Source organism: Oncorhynchus nerka, linkage group LG14 (genome assembly GCF_034236695.1).
Source record: "Oncorhynchus nerka isolate Pitt River linkage group LG14, Oner_Uvic_2.0, whole genome shotgun sequence".
Classification (NCBI taxonomy): Eukaryota; Metazoa; Chordata; class Actinopteri; order Salmoniformes; family Salmonidae; genus Oncorhynchus; species Oncorhynchus nerka.
Genome location: NC_088409.1, coordinates 80,170,730 through 80,190,587, shown reverse-complemented (window position 1 = coordinate 80,190,587; position 19,858 = coordinate 80,170,730).

The window sequence follows — 19,858 nt, the reverse complement described above, 5'->3', positions numbered from 1 at the left end:
CAATGGCTCACTCACTTCCAAGATGGCATAGCAGTCAGACGTCTTTGTCTTGTCTCGTCCCATGTGTATATATCTTTTTCTTCGCGTTATTTTTAATATTTTTCCTAAACCTTAACTTCAAAATACTCTCCTGCAACCTGCCTCACCCAATGTGGTGTGGATTTGTTTTTTCCCCCCTAAAGTATTTATATTTACCGCCGAACTGGAATACCTCAACTGACGCTAGCTAGCTACCAGCTATCAGTCAGCTAACCACTGCTAGCGGTCATCAGCTAACCTTTAGCTCGGAAAGCTCTCACCAGTTCGTACAACGCGTTTCAAACCAGAGCATACCGGACCTATTTTTCTCTCCATATCCCCGAATTCCTACCACAAACTCTGGATCATCACAGCTAGCTAACCGCAACCAGGGTTGACTACTCCTGGCTAACATTTCCGTCCCATTTCTAGCACCAACTAGCCTGGGGATAGCCCATTCTAGAACCATCTCCCGGCTCACGCCTGGGCTACAATATCCGGACCCCTTCTACTGCCGGTATGGGGCACGGAAACCCGCCAATCCTCTACGACTGGAATACCGACATAATCTGCCCGAGGATTCCAACAGGCCCCTCAGGCGCGACGCCCACTGAAGGCCCATTCTGCTTACCTGCTAGCTACCTAGACCTACTTGGAACCCTACTAATTCCACGACTGGTCTATCGGCGTTACCTCACGAAGAGGCAAAAACAGACTTACCCCCATCGCGACGTCCCCCAAAGGCTAACTTGCTAGCCCCGGTCTACTAACTGCTAGCCCCTGCTAACTGCTTGCTTGCTAACCCGGTCTGCTAACTGCTAACTTGTTTAGCCCTGGCCTACTAACTGTTAGCGTGTTAGCCCCGGCCTGGTAACTGTCTGAATCGCCGTGTTCCCAGTCAGCCCAACCACTCACTGGACCCATATGTTCACTTGGCTACGCATGCCTCTCTCTAATGTCAATATGCCTCATCCATTACGGTCCTGGTTAGTGATTACTGTCTTATTTTACTGTAGAGCCTCTAGCCCTGCTCAATATGCCTTAACCAACCATGTTGTTCCACCTCCTACATTTGTGATGACATCACCTGGTTTAAACGTCTCTAGAGACTATATCTCTCTCATCATTACTCAATACCTAGGTTTACCTCCAATGTACTCACATCCTACTTTACCTTTGTCTGTACACTATGCCTTTAATCTATACTATCGTGCCCAGAAACCTGCTCCTTTTACTGAACGTGCTAGACGGCCTGTTTGTATAGCATTTAGCCGTACCCTTATCCTACTTCTCCTCTGTTCTTCTGGTGATGTAGAGGTTAATCTAGGTCCTGCAGTGCCTAGCTCCACTCCTACTCCCCAGGTGCTCTCATTTGTTGACTTAGGTAACCGAAAAAGCCTTGTTTTCATGCATGTTAACATTAGAAGCCTACATTAGAAGCCTTCCTCACCATCTTAAATAAGCATGCCCCATTCAAAAGAAATTGAACTAGGAATATATATAGTCCTTGGTTCACTCCAGACTTGTCTGCCCTTGACCAGCACAAAAACATCCTGTGGCGTTCTGCATTAGCATCGAATAGCCCCCGTGATATGCAACCTTTCAGGGAAGCAGCTCACAGATCACTGCACCTGTACATAGCCCATCTATCTACCTACCTCATCCCCATACAGTATTTATTTATTTATCTTGCTCCTTTGCACCCCAGTATCTCTACTTGCACATGAATCTTCTGCACATCTACCATTCCAATGTTTAATTGCTTTATTGTAATTACTTTGCCACCATGGCCTATTTATTGCCTTAACGCCCTTATCTTACCTCATTTGCACTCACTGTATATAGACTTTTTGTCTTCTTTTGTTCTACTGTATTATTGACTATGTTTTGTTTATTCCATGTGTAACTCTGTGTTGTATGTGTCGAATTGCTATGCTTAATCTTGGCCAGGTCGCTGTTGTAAATGAGAACTTGTTCTCAACTAGCCTACCTGGTTAAATAAAGGTGAAATAAAAAAAAATAAAAAAATGGCTGACCCTGTAAACCAACACATTATTCTACTATGGCTGACCCTGTAAAACAACACATTATTCTACTATGGCTGACCCTGTAAAACAACACATTATTCTACTATGGCTGACCCTGTATAACAACACATTATTCTACTATGGCTGACCATGTAAAACAACACATTATTCTACTATGGCTGACCCTGTAAAACAACACATTATTCTACTATGGCTGACCCTGTATAACAACACATTATTCTACTATGGCTGACCCTGTAAAACAACACATTATTCTACTATGGCTGACCCTGTATAACAACACATTATTCTACTATGGCTGACCCTGTAAAACAACACATTATTCTACTATGGCTGACCCTGTATAACAACATATTATTCTACTATGGCTGACCCTGTAAAACAACACATTGTTCTACTATGGCTGACCCTGTATAACAACACATTATTCTACTATGGCTGACCCTGTATAACAACACATTATTCTACTATGGCTGACCCTGTAAAACAACACATTATTCTACTATGGCTGACCCTGTAAAACAACACATTATTCTACTATGGCTGACCCTGTAAAACAACACATTATTCTACTATGGCTGACCCTGTATAACAACACATTATTCTACTATGGCTGACCCTGTATAACAACACATTATTCTACTATGGCTGACCCTGTAAAACAACACATTATTCTACTATGGCTGACCCTGTAAAACAACACATTATTCTACTATGGCTGACCCTGTAAAACAACACATTATTCTACTATGGCTGACCCTGTAAAACAACACATTATTCTACTATGGCTGACCCTGTAAAACAACACATTATTCTACTATGGCTGACCCTGTATAACAACACATTGTTCTACTATGGCTGACCCTGTAAAACAACACATTATTCTACTATGGCTGACCCTGTAAAACAACACATTATTCTACTATGGCTGACCCTGTATAACAACACATTATTCTACTATGGCTGACCCTGTAAAACAACACATTATTCTACTATGGCTGACCCTGTAAAACAACACATTATTCTACTATGGCTGACCCTGTAAAACAACACATTATTCTACTATGGCTGACCCTGTAAAACAACACATTATTCTACTATGGCTGACCCTGTAAAACAACACATTATTCTACTATGGCTGACCCTGTAAAACAACACATTATTCTACTATGGCTGACCCTGTAAAACAACACATTATTCTACTATGGCTGACCCTGTAAAACAACACATTATTCTACTATGGCTGACCCTGTATAACAACACATTATTCTACTATGGCTAACCCTGTAAAACAACACATTATTCTACTATGGCTGACCCTGTAAAACAACACATTGTTCTACTATGGCTGACCCTGTATAACAACACATTATTCTACTATGGCTGACCCTGTAAAACAACACATTATTCTACTATGGCTGACCCTGTATAACAACATATTATTCTACTATGGCTGACCCTGTAAAACAACACATTGTTCTACTATGGCTGACCCTGTATAACAACACATTATTCTACTATGGCTGACCCTGTATAACAACACATTATTCTACTATGGCTGACCCTGTAAAACAACACATTATTCTACTATGGCTGACCCTGTAAAACAACACATTATTCTACTATGGCTGACCCTGTAAAACAACACATTATTCTACTATGGCTGACCCTGTAAAACAACACATTATTCTACTATGGCTGACCCTGTAAAACAACACATTATTCTACTATGGCTGACCCTGTAAAACAACACATTATTCTACTATGGCTGACCCTGTATAACAACACATTGTTCTACTATGGCTGACCCTGTAAAACAACACATTATTCTACTATGGCTGACCCTGTAAAACAACACATTATTCTACTATGGCTGACCCTGTATAACAACACATTATTCTACTATGGCTGACCCTGTAAAACAACACATTATTCTACTATGGCTGACCCTGTATAACAACATATTATTCTACTATGGCTGACCCTGTAAAACAACACATTGTTCTACTATGGCTGACCCTGTATAACAACACATTATTCTACTATGGCTGACCCTGTATAACAACACATTATTCTACTATGGCTGACCCTGTAAAACAACACATTATTCTACTATGGCTGACCCTGTAAAACAACACATTATTCTACTATGGCTGACCCTGTAAAACAACAGATTATTCTACTATGGCTGACCCTGTAAAACAACACATTATTCTACTATGGCTGACCCTGTAAAACAACACATTATTCTACTATGGCTGACCCTGTATAACAACACATTATTCTACTATGGCTAACCCTGTAAAACAACACATTATTCTACTATGGCTGACCCTGTAAAACAACACATTGTTCTACTATGGCTGACTCTGTATAACAACACATTATTCTACTATGGCTGACCCTGTAAAACAACACATTATTCTACTATGGCTGACCCTGTAAAACAACACATTGTTCTACTATGGCTGACCCTGTATAACAACACATTGTTCTACTATGGCTGACCCTGTATAACAACACATTATTCTACTATGGCTGACCCTGTATAACAACACATTATTCTACTATGGCTGACCCTGTATAACAACACATTATTCTACTATGGCTGACCCTGTATAACAACACATTATTCTACTATGGCTGACCCTGTAAAACAACACATTATTCTACTATGGCTGACCCTGTAAAACAACACATTATTCTACTAACGCTGACCCTGTATAACAACATATTATTCTACTATGGCTGACCCTGTATAACAACACATTATTCTACTATGGCTGACCCTGTATAACAACACATTATTCTACTATGGCTGACCCTGTAAAACAACACATTATACTACTACTTTTATTATTACTATCTATATTTCTCCTATAATCCCTGCCTTGTTTCATTCTGAAATATAAAGAATAAATGTTTGTTTGATTTTAGGCCCTCTAATCCCCATTCCCTGTTTGTGACTCTAATTCTGTAGCCTATCACATTAGTACATCATTATGCAATCACAATCTCTACTATTCATTCATCCTGTACATTCAATTGCTTTACTCGGGTTATGTAAACAAAAAAATGCCTGAATATATATATAGTTGATGTTTTTTACTGATAGATTGATGCCTTCATTGTGAGTGGATGTGATGTCCAGAAAGGTATCTAAGAGTGTTTGGATTTACTGGTTGCTTTCTCGTATTTTCCTGTTTTGTTTTGGGCCCATCTGTATTTCATTTTTTTCTCTCCCCAATTTCATGGTATCCAATTGGTAGTTACAGTCTTGTCTCATCGCTGCAACTCCCGTACGGAGAGGCAAATGTCGAGAGCCGTGTGTTCTCCTAAACACAACCCAACCCCGCACTGCTTCTTGACACAATGTCCACTAAACCCGGAAGCCGGCCGCACCAATGTGTCGGAGGAGACACGGTACACCTGGCGACCGTGTCAGCATGCACTGCGCCCAGGCCCGCCACAGGAGTCGCTAGTGCGCGATGGGACAAGGACATCCTTGCCGGCTGAACCCTCCCCTAACCCGGACGACGCTGTGCCAGTTGTGCGCCGCCCCATGGATCTCCCGGTCGCGGCCAGCTGCGATAGAACCTGGACCCGAACCCAGAATCTCTAGTGGCACAGCTTTAGACCACTGCGCCACTCGGGAAGCCTTTACCCTGGTTATTTCTAAATAAATATCTACAGTCTCCAGGAATGCATTTCCTTGTCATTTTAAGAATTTAATTGCCTCAGAATTATAAATTAACTGTAGTTATAATTGTAACTATTTTATAGTTTCCTGCTGATTTGTAGCAAGTGGTTCCCCATGGATGATGTCATAGTAATAGGTGTACACAGAATTAGAGTTACAGTTGAAGTCGGAAGTTTACATACACCTTAGCCAACTACATTTAAACTCAGTTTCACAATTCCTGACATTTAATCCTCGTAAACCTTCCCTGTCTTAGGTCTGTTAGGATAACCACTTTATTTTAAGAATGTGAAATGTCACAATAATAGTAGAGGGTGATTTTTTTCAGCTTTTATTTCTTTCATCACATTTCCAGTGGGTCAGAAGTTTACATACACTCAATTAGTATTTGGTAGCATTGCCTTTAAATTGTTTAACTTGGGTCAAACATTTCGGGAAGCCTCCCACAAGCTTCTCACAATAAGTTGGGTGAATTTTGGCCCATTCCTCCTGACAGAGCTGGTGTAACTAAGTCAGGTTTGTAGGCCTCCTTGCTCACACACACACTTTGTCTGTTCTGCAAACACATTTTATATAGGATTGAGGCCAGGGCTTTGTGATGGCCAGTCCAATACCATGACGTTGTTGTCCTTAAGGCATTTACCACAACTTTGGAAGCATGCTTGGGTTCATTGTCCATTTGGAACACTCATTTGCGACCAAGCTTTAACTTCATGACTGATGTCTTGAGATGTTGCTTCAATATATCCACATAATTTTCCTTCTTCAAGATGCCATCTATTTTGTGACGTGCACCAGTCCCTCCTGCAGCAAAGCACCCCCACGACATGATGCTGCCACCTCCGTGCTTGACGGTTGGGATGGTGTTCTTCGGCTTGCAAGCCTCCCTCTTTTTCCTCCAAACATAATGATGGTCATTATAGCCAAACAGTTCTATTTTTGTTTCATCAGACCAGAGGACAATTCTCCAAAAAGTACGATCTTTGTCCCCTTGTGCAGTTGCAAACCGTAGTCTGGCTTTTTTATGGTGGTTTTGGAGCAGTGGCTTCTTCCTTGCTTAGCGGCCTTTCAGGGTATGTCGATATGCAACTTGTTTTATTGTGGATATAGATACTTTTGTACCTTCCTCCAGCATCTTCACAAGGTCATTTGCTGTTGTTCTAGGATTGATTTGCACTTTTCGCACTAAAGTACATTAATCTCTACGTGTCTCATTCCTGAGCGGTATGATGGCTTCGTGGTCCCATGGTGTTTATACTTGCATACTATTGTTTGTACAGATGAACGTGGTACCTTCAGGCATTTGGAAATTGCTCCCAAGGGTGAACCAGACGTGTGGAAGTCTACAATTTGTTTTCTGAGGTCTTGGCTGATTTCTTTTGATTGTCCCATGATGTCAAGCAAAGAGTCACTGAGTTTGAAGGTGGGCCTTGAAATACATCCACAGGTACACCTCCAATTGACTCAAATGATGTCAATTAGCAATTAGCCAAATGATGTCAATCAGAAGCTTCTAAAGCCATGACATCATTTTCTGGAATTTTCCAAGCTGTTGAATGGCACAGTCAACTTAGTGTTTAAACTTCTGACCCACTGGAATTGTGATACAGTGAATTATAAGTGAAATAATCTGTCTGTAAACAATTGTTGGAAAAATGACTTGTGTCATGCACAAAATAGATGTCCTAACTGACTTGCCAAAACTATAGTTTGTTAACTAGAAATTTGTGGAGTGGCTGAAGAACTAGTTTTAATGACTCCAACCTAAGTGTATGTAAACTTCCGACTCCAACTGTACATGAAAAGAACTGTGGTGAAGGAATGGCTCCACTTCCCACCTCTAACAGGTTGTTGTATGATAAACACTGAGGCAGGAGGCCTGGTATTGTGAAGTTGGCCCACCAGATTCCATCGATCTAGGCCAGAAAGGTCTACCGGCTGTGGCACTCAGCAGATGAGTGCACCCGGAGGATAGCTCACTGCACAGTTAATGAATCGGAGTTCAAAGAAATATGTCTGACAGACTATGGGAGCGACACAAAGATGCCCTCCCTTGACAACTGGCTTAGTGACACCGCAGTGCCCAATCCAGTACTGGTCTTGTAATTACCAAAGGCTTGCGTCCCCATACCTTGAGTTGCCAGGCTGATCCATTTCCACATTTCCTTGCTAATCCCTCCAGGCTTTGCTAATCCCTCCACAGTGCGATTCAAGCAAGGTCAGTACAGCGAAGGACTTAAGTTGAGGGCCAATGTTTATCCCACCTGGAGACTCGCAAGGGGAAGCCCGGAGCTGGATTCCTCTTGCAGGTGCTGGCAGCCCTGTATGAATCTTGCTCACACATCCTGGGTCAATGCCCGTCGATCCAAGGAGCACGCATAATTAGGCACAACAAGGTGTGTGACCTATTAGTAATGGAAGCCGAAAGAAACAGATGGAATTTTATCAAGGAGATGCGCATCTCCACACTGGATGGGGGACTTAGGAAACCAGACTAGTTATTTGTGAAAAACTGTGCAAATTTGGTTGTTGATGTTACGGTGCGATACGAAGTTACCTTTGACACTTTCGAGGTGGCTAGATCTGAAAGAATGGATGGAGCAACAGGGAGGTAGTGCTCAATCATAAACATTCTGCAAGGAGTCAATAGGAACACCTTCTTTGGGTTCCCGGTAGGGGCCAGGGGCAAGTGGCCGACTCATAACAATCAAGTATTGCGAGACATGGGAGTATCTCGGTCCCGAAGAGCGGCCTTCACAAAGCTGGTAAACTGGTGTCCTGTTCTAATCCATAAATCTGCTGAGAGAATTAAACAACCCGGGGCACACAGGCTAAGTGCATAATGATCTTCCTCCCTACTCCATAGAACGAATACCCTAACCGCGGTTGGAAGCCAATTAAGCCGGCGTCAGGGCATGGTGGAATGTGGGACTCTGGTGACGGTGCAGGCCAAAGAGACTAAACAGGAGATGCTCACAACATACATCCACCCATACTCACACACATATGCACGCTTGGTAAGAAGCGCAGAGACGGTCTGGTACCAAGTATTACACACACACTCACACTGGCAAAACTCACACATGGTCTTACACTTTCATACATCCGATTCCCAGCCAAATAATCCCTCTTGTATTGCCTTCAGGTCTTTCCGAATTCTGGCCAGAGACAAGCAGTGAAAATAAACCCAGCTGAAGGACCCTGGGTAGTAGAGTCAGTTCTTGGATTTCTCTTCTCCAGGTAAGTAAATGCATAACACATTGATGCCTAGACAAGGTGACTGACGACCAGTCTGTAAACCAGAAAAGGATTAGAACTAAACTGACATGTGGCTAAACCGAATGACATATTGATGATATTCAAAGGAGCCAAGCCCTGTTTCGCCGGTGCTCCTCATGTCAAAGTGAAGAAATGAATGAAGCGGGGTATTCGGTGGGTAGCTATGGTCCTCTTTAAGTAGCCAATTGGTCACACACTGCTCTAAAACGGCCAGAGGAGTCTCTGTCACTCCCCCATTGCTGACCAGAAATGAGCTAGGCTAATAACTCACTAACTAGCGAAGAATATGAATAAATGTGCACTCGTGGCTAAACACTTTGATCTCTAAACACCACATCTACTAACGACAGCTCATGCCTGTCAATGCAATAGAATCCTCCTCTGATACACTCTGCCTAAAACAAAATCAGACTTGTTTTGGTATGTTGCATTGAAAGGGGCTAATATTATGTTGATTCGAACACAATTCCCACAGTAGAGGGAAATGTTGATAGTGTAAACTAACGGGCAAAGTTCTAGTAAAGTTGAGTGAAGTTCAATCTCATGCGTCTCAGCACGGGCTGGTATTTCTTCTGTGTGGCAGTCCTGTGGAGAGCTGCGTGCCTGCAGGGGGCTTTAAGGAAGTATTCTTTTATGTAAAGTCAATAAACATTTGTAAGAAATCGCCAAAGTCTAAAAATACTAAACTAATTGCCGTTGATTGGAGGGATGAGGTTGCTGAGCCAATAACAGTTGGATGTACTCATAAAGGCCAAAGAAATCTCTGCTCTTCACTTCTTTAGGACTTCTGCTCCTGCTGTTGTACATGTTTTCTTCTGAGGTACCCAACTTCCAGACCAGATCACTCAACTTTGTGTGCGACGTACGCACAAGGTGAAACATGAACAACCTGGAGGTTGCCATGGTGAGAGACTTGTCAATCACACAGAAATCTACACATTGTGTCTATCTTATCTGTTTTATGTATCTTTTATGTTTACTTGATCCATACAGGTTGACTAGTGGTTCAGACCAACTCCCCTCCTCCCTTCAGCTACCCTGTGTCAGGATTCTAAAGCCATCCTGGCATCACAAATCTGTAAGTGTTTCTCTATAACACTTACATCTATAATGCTCTATAACACATAAAGTCAAAGTTGCAAATCGATTGTGTGTGACTCCCCAGCTACAGTAGAAGCGTGCTGAGGTGAGAGGGGCTCTGGGGGTGTTGTTGGACGGTGTGGGGAGAGTGAGGACATTGACAAAACTCAGCTGTCAGTCATCTTTGCTGGAGAGACTGGTGCATGGAATCACAAACTACCTGCACAGTCACCAACCTGGACATCACAGTGAGACGCACAGACATGCACGCACATACACACAAACTCACGCATGCACAGACAGAGGCACACACACACTCACTCTCTTTCATTCATGCCAGCTCTCTCTCTCTTCCTCTCTCTCAATCTCCCCTGACAAACACTTGACTGTGTGTCTGTTGGTCCACAGGGTGACAGATCCAGACCCAGGCTGTCCCAGCCAGCATTTACATTTACATTTAAGTCATTTAGCAGACGCTCTTATCCAGAGCGACTTACAAATTGGTGCGTTCACCTTAAGACATCCAGTGGAACAGCCACTTTACAATAGTGCATCTAAATCTTTTAAGGGGGGGGTGAGAAGGATTACTTTATCCTATCCTAGGTATTCCTGAAAGAGGTGGGGTTTCAGGTGTCTCCGGAAGGTGGTGATTGACTCCGCTGTCCTGGCGTCGTGAGGGAGTTTGTTCCACCATTGGGGGGCCAGAGCAGCGAACAGTTTTGACTGGGCTGCGCGGGAACTGTACTTCCTCAGTGGTAGGGAGGCGAGCAGGCCAGAGGTGGATGAACGCAGTGCCCTTGTTTGGGTGTAGGGCCTGATCAGAGCCTGGAGGTACTGAGGTGCCGTTCCCCTCACAGCTCCGTAGGCAAGCACCATGGTCTTGTAGCGGATGCGAGCTTCAACTGGAAGCCAGTGGAGAGAGAGCGGAGGAGCGGGGTGACGTGAGAGAACTTGGGAAGGTTGAACACCAGACGGGCTGCGGCGTTCTGGATGAGTTGTAGGGGTTTAATGGCACAGGCAGGGAGCCCAGCCAACAGCGAGTTGCAGTAATCCAGACGGGAGATGACAAGTGCCTGGATTAGGACCTGCGCTGCTTCCTGTGTGAGGCAGGGTCGTACTCTGCGGATGTTGTAGAGCATGAACCTACAAGAACGGGCCACCGCCTTGATGTTAGTTGAGAACGACAGGGTGTTGTCCAGGATCACGCCAAGGTTCTTAGCGCTCTGAGAGGAGGACACAATGGAGTTGTCAACCGTGATGGCGAGATCATGGAACGGGCAGTCCTTCCCCGGGAGGAAGAGCAGCTCCGTCTTGCCGAGGTTCAGCTTGAGGTGGTGATCCGTCATCCACACTGATATGTCTGCCAGACATGCAGAGATGCGATTCGCCATCTGGTCATCAGAAGGGGGAAAGGAGAAGATTAATTGTGTGTCGTCTGCATAGCAATGATAGGAGAGACCATGTGAGGTTATGACAGAGCCAAGTGACTTGGTGTATAGCGAGAATAGGAGAGGGCCTAGAACAGAGCCCTGGGGACGCCAGTGGTGAGAGCGCGTGGTGAGGAGACAGATTCTCGCCACGCCACCTGGTAGGAGCGACCTGTCAGGTAGGACGCAATCCAAGCGTGGGCCGCGCCGGAGATGCCCAACTCGGAGAGGGTGGAGAGGAGGATCTGATGGTTCACAGTATCGAAGGCAGCCGATAGGTCTAGAAGGATGAGAGCAGAGGAGAGAGAGTTAGCTTTAGCAGTGCGGAGGGCCTCCGTGATACAGAGAAGAGCAGTCTCAGTTGAATGACTAGTCTTGAAACCTGACTGATTTGGATCAAGAAGGTCATTCTGAGAGAGATAGCGGGAGAGCTGGCCAAGGACGGCACGTTCAAGAGTTTTGGAGAGAAAAGAAAGAAGGGATACTGGTCTGTAGTTGTTGACATCGGAGGGATCGAGTGTAGGTTTTTTCAGAAGGGGTGCAACTCTCGCTCTCTTGAAGACAGAAGGGACGTAGCCAGCGGTCAGGGATGAGTTGATGAGCGAGGTGAGGTAAGGGAGAAGGTCTCCGGAAATGGTCTGGAGAAGAGAGGAGGGAATAGGGTCAAGCGGGCAGGTTGTTGGGCGGCCGGCCGTCACAAGACGCGAGATTTCATCTGGAGAGAGAGGGGAGAAAGAGGTCAGAGCACAGGGTAGGGCAGTGTGAGCAGAACCAGCGGTGCCGTTTGACTTAGCAAACGAGGATCGGATGTCGTCGACCTTCTTTTCAAAATGGTTGACGAAGTCATCTGCAGAGAGGGAGGGGGGAGGGGGAGGAGGATTCAGGAGGGAGGAGAAGGTGGCAAAGAGCTTCCTAGGGTTAGAGGCAGATGCTTGGACTTTAGAGTGGTAGAAAGTGGCTTTAGCAGCAGAGACAGAAGAGGAAAATGTAGAGAGGAGGGAGTGAAAGGATGCCAGGTCCGCAGGGAGGCGAGTTTTCCTCCATTTCCGCTCGGCTGCCCGGAGCCCTGTTCTGTGAGCTCGCAATGAGTCGTCGAGCCACGGAGCAGGAGGGGAGGACCGAGCCGGCCTGGAGGATAGGGGACATAGAGAATCAAGGGATGCAGAAAGGGAGGAGAGGAGGGTTGAGGAGGCAGAATCAGGAGATAGGTTGGAGAAGGTTTGAGCAGAGGGAAGAGATGATAGGATGGAAGAGGAGAGAGTAGCGGGGAGAGAGAGCGAAGATTGGGACGGCGCGATACCATCCGAGTAGGGGCAGTGTGGGAAGTGTTGGATGAGAGCAAGAGGGAAAAGGATACAAGGTAGTGGTCGGAGACTTGGAGGGGAGTTGCAGTGAGGTTAGTGGAAGAACAGCATCTAGTAAAGATGAGGTCGAGCGTATTGCCTGCCTTGTGAGTAGAGGGGGAAGCTGAGAGGGTGAGGTCAAAAGAGGAGAGGAGTGGAAAGAAGGAGGCAGACAGGAATGAGTCAAAGGTAGACGTGGGGAGGTTAAAGTCGCCCAGAACTGTGAGAGGTGAGCCATCCTCAGGAAAGGAGCTTATCAAGGCATCAAGCTCATTGATGAACTCTCCGAGGGAACCTGGAGGGCGATAAATGATAAGGATGTTAAGCTTGAAAGGGCTGGTAACTGTGACAGCATGGAATTCAAAGGAGGCGATAGACAGATGGGTAAGGGGAGAAAGAGAGAATGACCACTTGGGAGAGATGAGGATCCCGGTGCCACCACCCCGCTGACCAGAAGCTCTCGGGGTGTGCGAGAACACGTGGGCGGACGAAGAGAGAGCAGTAGGAGTAGCAGTGTTATCTGTGGTGATCCATGTTTCCGTCAGTGCCAAGAAGTCGAGGGACTGGAGGGAGGCATAGGCTGAGATGAACTCTGCCTTGTTGGCCGCAGATCGGCAGTTCCAGAGGCTACCGGAGACCTGGAACTCCACGTGGGTCGTGCGCGCTGGGACCACCAGATTAGAGTGGCCGCGCCACGCGGTGTGGAGCGTTTGTATGGTCTGTGCAGAGAGGAGAGAACAGGGATAGACAGACACATAGTTGACAGGCTACAGAAGAGGCTACGCTAATGCAAAGAAGATTGGAATGACAAATGGACTACACGTCTCGAATGTTCAGAAAGTTAAGCTTACGTAGCAGGAATCTTATTGACTAAAATAATTCAAATGATACAGTACTGCTGAAGTAGGCTAGCTGGCAGTGGCTGCGTTGTTGTTGTTCTATCTCTCTATAGTGCTGTTTCTTGTATTATGGTCTCTTGTTTCTTTAGAGGTTTCACTTTGTTGTCCTTTTTCTTTTCCTTTTTCTTCTGTCCTTATTTTGTCTTCCTTTCTTCTGTTAACTATATATTTTTTGTTGTTATTCTTTGTAAGCTAGCTAGCTTCTAGCTAGCTTTTCAGCAGACCCAGGTTCTGCAGCTGTACGGCAGGCTGCTCCGGGGGAAGCTGGAGTGGCTCTCACTGGACCTCAGAGACAATTGCTTGGACCAAATCAAATCAAATTGCATTTGTCACATGCAATGAATACAACAGGTGTAGACCTTACCGTGAAATGCTTACTTACAAGCCCTTAACCAACAATGCCGTTTTAAGAAAATATAGTTAAGAAAAGTAACACAAAAACATAACAATAACAAGGCTATATACAGGGGATATCGGTACCGAGTGAATATGTGGGTGTTACAGGTTAGTCAAGGTAATTGAGGTAATATGTACATGTAGGGGGTGTCAATGCAAGTAGTTCTGGTGGCCATTTGATTAATTATTCAGCAATCTTATGGCTTGGGAGTAGAAGCTGTTGAGGAGCCTTTTGGACCTAGACTTGGAGCTCCGGTACCGCTTTCTATGTGGTAGCAGAGAGATATGTCTATGACTTGGGTGACTGGAGTCACTCAAGTGATGTACTGGGCCCACGGCCCTCTGTAGCGCCTTACGGTGGGATGCCGGGCAGTTGCCATACCAGGCGGTTATGCAACCAGTCAGAATCCTCTCTATGGTGCAGCTGAAGAACTTTTTGAAAATTCTGGGGACCCATGACAAATCTTTTCAGTCTTCTAAGGGGGAATAGGCATTGTCATGGCCTCTTCACAACTGTCTTTGTGTGTTTGGACCATGATAGTTTGTTGGTGATGTAGACACCAAGGAACTTGAAGCTCTCAACCCCCTCCACTGCAGCCCCCTCGATGTGAATGGGGGCGTGTTTGGCCCTCCTTTTCCTGTAGTCCACTATCAGCTCCTTTGTCTTGCTCACGTTGAGAGAGGTTGTTGTCCTGGCACCACACTGCCAGGTGTCTGACCTCCTCCTTATAGGCTGTCTTGTCGTTTTCGGTGATCAGGGATAATAGCCTGGGAGTTCTTCTAGCTCTCTCCCACTTTATCAAGGCTGAACTGGTTGAGGAATCTAGGGTGACCAGAAGACTGCACTAGCACTCCCTAGTGGAGGCTGTCTATACTACATGGCAGTGTTTCGCTGCCACCTAGATTTATTGATGGAGTTAGCTCGCCCTCTTCTGGTGATATACATTATGACATGGTGCCGTACCTGTTGACGAGTAGGTGCAATCTGTAGGCTACAACTGGCTTCTACAGAGCTCGCCAGCTTGTAGTCCTAAAAACTAGGAATGAGTTACTTCTGCTTCGTTCAACCATTCCTATGGGGGAAATGTGGAACGAATGGGGTTAACACAGGTTTAGGAGATCTTATACGTTTTGTTCTGAATTTTGAAGCCTTTATGTGCATTATGTGCTAGTTTTGATTATATAAATGCATCAAAATTCAGAAAAGGTGACGTAAGCTAATGAAAATGATCTCATAGAACAGAACGTTTATATCACCTAAACCTGTGTTTACCACAGACCTTATTTTCAGCATTTATCCAAAAACCCTACAAAAGCCCCATTAATTTCCCCATTGGCTTTGGCCAATGAGCTATGGCAGAGCTAGTGCCTATAAAAAGACTCCATTACTATTGTGCTCTATCAGAAGCAGGCACTATTCGAGAAACCAAGACTAAAGAGACTGGACCTATGCTCTTATTAGATTAGACAATTCTAAAGACTTCTTTCCCTGACTTTAAAGTCCCTCTGTGCCAAATTGGAAGAAGACGTGCTATATTATTTTCTCAAATGGGAATATCAACAGAGTAAAGGTAGTCTAACATGCATGGGATTTTCCCAGCCATGTCAGGAAGGAAAGAAACATCCACAGTGGAAGTATAGTTGGTTAAAATGGATTACTGCACTGGTTGGAAGAATGGAAGAAGAATATTTGTAAAAAGGCATACTTTTGAAGAATGAGTGGTTTGGAAAAAGTTGAGCCAAAAGACTGAATGAAAATGTGGAGAGAGGGAGAAAGAGTTTGTGTTGTATTCTATATGTATCTCTCTCTGGGTATAATGATTGATATTAAAGTGTCCTTGTCGAAAACAAATTGTTTGTCTATGTCATGTTTTATATTGAAATATTATTTGCTTCTTATTTCTGTTTTGTTTTTTTATATGCATGATACAGACTGTTACATGGAATGTTATAACAATTAGCCCACCCTTGGTTTCTATTTATAGACTACATCAGTATAAGATTAAATCTAATCCAAGAGTGTGCATTTTGGGTATCAATGTTGGTTGCAATTCCATGGTAAATAGAAGGATTAGCTAACCGCAACGGAATTACTGTAGGCAAATTTATTCCAACGATACAATGTTACTTGTTGAGTCTAAACAGGTGTCAACTTTCGTTTCGATACAAAGTTTCCAGTAATAAGGAAGTAAGACATGGAGGTTTTTACAATGTAATATTTTAAGACATAGCCAAAGTGCATTTACAAGTTGGAGAGAGTTGATTGGACGAACGGGCTGGATCATATGATCGGATGACAAACTAGAAAATCCTGGCGTCACATGATAAATCTAGTGAACTGATTGAGCTCCGTGAAATCAGCACCAATAAGCAACACCAACGGGTCCCAAATAGCGCAAATCGCTTCAAAATAAAAGTCCCTCCGTTTACTTGAAGACAATGGGCTTCAAGTAAACGGAGGCAATTGCCGACTGACTGATCTACAAATCACCTTGCATAAAAAATAACTCCTTTGTAGATCAGTCAGTCACCATTAACCCACAATACATCGTGGATTTGATGCTCACGAACACGACCAGCATCACAAAAGCTAGCGCCATTAACTTGACATTAATCATACGCTAATTTTCTAATAACAAAGTCCCCTGAAAAAATGTTACTTGACTGTTAGAGGAAGGTTTTTTTGCATTTAAAACCACAAAACATATATAGTTTAAAGTCACTTAAACATACATTTATTGAAAAGACAAAAAATATAGAGCCTGGTTCTTTAGGTTTCTTCCCACAGCAGGTTCCTGATTTCTATGGCGTTTTTCCAAGCCACTGTGCTTCTGCATCTTCATTGCTTTCTCTTTGGGGTTTTAAACTGGGTATCTGTAAAGCACTTTTTGACAACTGCTGACATAAGAAGGGCTTTATGAAATAAATGTGATCGATGATCTACAGATGTTTGATTCTATAACATTTGTTTTTCTATAAGTCATCATCATTAAAGGGGGGTATTTCAGACCCTCTACTAATAAGATCCAGTTTCATAACATGAAGATTGACCGCATAAGTATATTTTATCAGCAGAAAGCTACTGTGATCATTGACCAAAAAAATACACTGCTCAAAAAAATAAAGGGAACACTGAAATAACACATCCTAGATCTTAATGAATGAAGTATTCTTATTAAATACTTTTTTCTTTACATAGTTGAATGTGCTGACAACAAAATCACACAAATTATCAATGGAAATCAAATTTATCAACCCATGGAGGTCTGGATTTGGAGTCAAACTCAAAATTAAAGTGGAAAACCACACTACAGGCTGATCCAACTTTGATGTCATGTCCTTAAAACAAGTCAAAATGAGGCTCAGTAGTGTGTGTGGCCTCCACGTGCCTGTATGACCTCCCTACAACGCCTGGGCATGCTTCTGATGAGGTGGCGGATGGTCTCCTGAGGGATCTTCTCCCAGATCTGGACTAAAGCATCCGCCAACTCCTGGACAGTCTGTGGTGCAACTGTTGGTGCTTTGGTGGATGGAGCGAGACATGATGTCCCAGATGTGCTCAATTGGATTCAGGTCTGGGGAACGGGGCGGGCCAGTCCATAGCATCAATGCCTTCCTCTTGCAGGAACTGCTGACACACTCCAGCCACATGAGGTCCAGCATTGTCTTGCATTAGGAGGAACCCAGGGCCAACCGCACCAGCAAGGGGTCTGAGGATCTCATCTCGGTACCTAATGGCAGTCAGGCTACCTCTGGTGAGCACATGGAGGGCTGTGCGGCCCCCCAAAGAAATGCCACCCCACACCATAACTGACCCACCGCCAAACCGGTCATGCTGGAGGATGTTGCAGGCAGCATTCCGTTCTCCACGGCATCTCCAGACTCTGTCACGTCTGTCACGTGCTCAGTGTGAACCTGCTTTCATCTGTGAAGAGCACAGGGCGCCAGTGATGAATTTGCCAATCTTGATGTTCTCTGGCACAACCCCCACCTGTGGACATCGGGCCCTCATACCACCCTCATGGAGTCTGTTTCTGACCGTTTGAGCAGACACATGCACATTTGTGGCCTGCTGGAGGTCATTTTGCAGGGCTCTGGCAGTGCTCCTCCTGCTCCTCCTTGCACAAAGGCGGAGGTAGCGGTCCTGCTGCTGGGTTGTTGCCCTCCTACGGCCTCCACGTCTCCTGGTGTACTGGCCTGTCTCCTGGTAGCGCCTCCATGCACTGGACACTACGCTGACAGATACAGCAAACCTTCTTGCCACAGCTCGCATTGATGTTCCATCCTGGATGAGCTGCACTACCTGAGCCACTTGTGTGGGTTGTAGACTTCGTCTCATGCTACCACTAGAGTGAAAGCACCGCCAGCATTCAAAAGTGACCAAAGCATCAGCCAGGAAGCATAGGAACTGAGAAGTGGTCTATGGTCACCACCTGCAGAACCACTCCTTTATTGGGGGTGTCTTGCTAATTGCCTAGAATTTCCACCTGTTGTCTATTCCATTTGCACAACAGCATGTGACATTTGTCAATCAGTGTTGCTTCCTAAGTGGACAGTTTGATTTCACAGAAGTGTGATTGACTTGGGGAGTTACATTGTGTTGTTTAAGTGTTCCCTTTATTTTTTTGAGCAGTGTACATTCTCATTAGAGGCCTTCATTACAGCCCTATACAGCTGTTTGCTAATGTACTGTTAAAACTCTATAAATTATCACCAATAAAGGGGGATGTTTTAGAATCATCAGACTCTCTACTAATAAGATCCAGTGTCATACCAGGAAGATTAACTGCATTAGCTACTTTTTTGTTAGTTGACCTACTTTCACTTATTAGCAAAACATTTTTTCATTATAGCTATCCACAATCTAATTTCTACTCCACCATTTAAACTAGAGAAGTTGTCACCAATAAACATAGGTATTTTAGTATACTCAGACCCTCTACTAATGCGATCCAGTGTCATACCATGAAGATTGACCGCATAAGTTTGAAATGATCATTATTAACAGAGACCTTATTTACAGCGCTCTATAAAATACCCCAATGACACAAATCTTCATGGCATTACACAAGATCCCATTAGTAGAGGGGCTGGGGATTCCATAATACAGTAGCAAGCACATGTACAGGGCTGACAACTTCTATAGTTTAAATGATACAGTATACATTTGATGTGTAGAGCTATAATGAAAACTATTTAGAGGGTGCAACAGTTCAAAACCTCTGGAGTCAATGTCAGTTGGCTTTTCATAGCCATGCATTCAGAGAGAGAGAGAGAGAGAGAGAGAGAGAGAGAGAGAGAGAGAGAGAGAGAGAGAGAGGGACAGAGAGAGAGAGAGAGAGAGAGAGAGAGAAGGGGTCGAAACAGCAGGTCCGGGACAAGGTAGCACACCTGGTTAATTAGGTCAGGGGTCTTCAGCTGCAGGTAGAACAGTAGAATATCAGGCGTCGTCCCAGAGAGCATGCCTAAGATTACAGTACACCAGATAATAACCTGGCACATAGGCTATTGCAGCATAGATACTGTGGCCCCATCCAAAGTTACCCCTAGACAGGGTCAATGTGAAAATGTTCACTTCAAAACTTTAAAATCCTGTTCTGTCATGAGTTGATCGTAGTTAAAAAAAAACATTTACTGTTGTCCGTATTGTGTTGTTATTGTTTTTTTT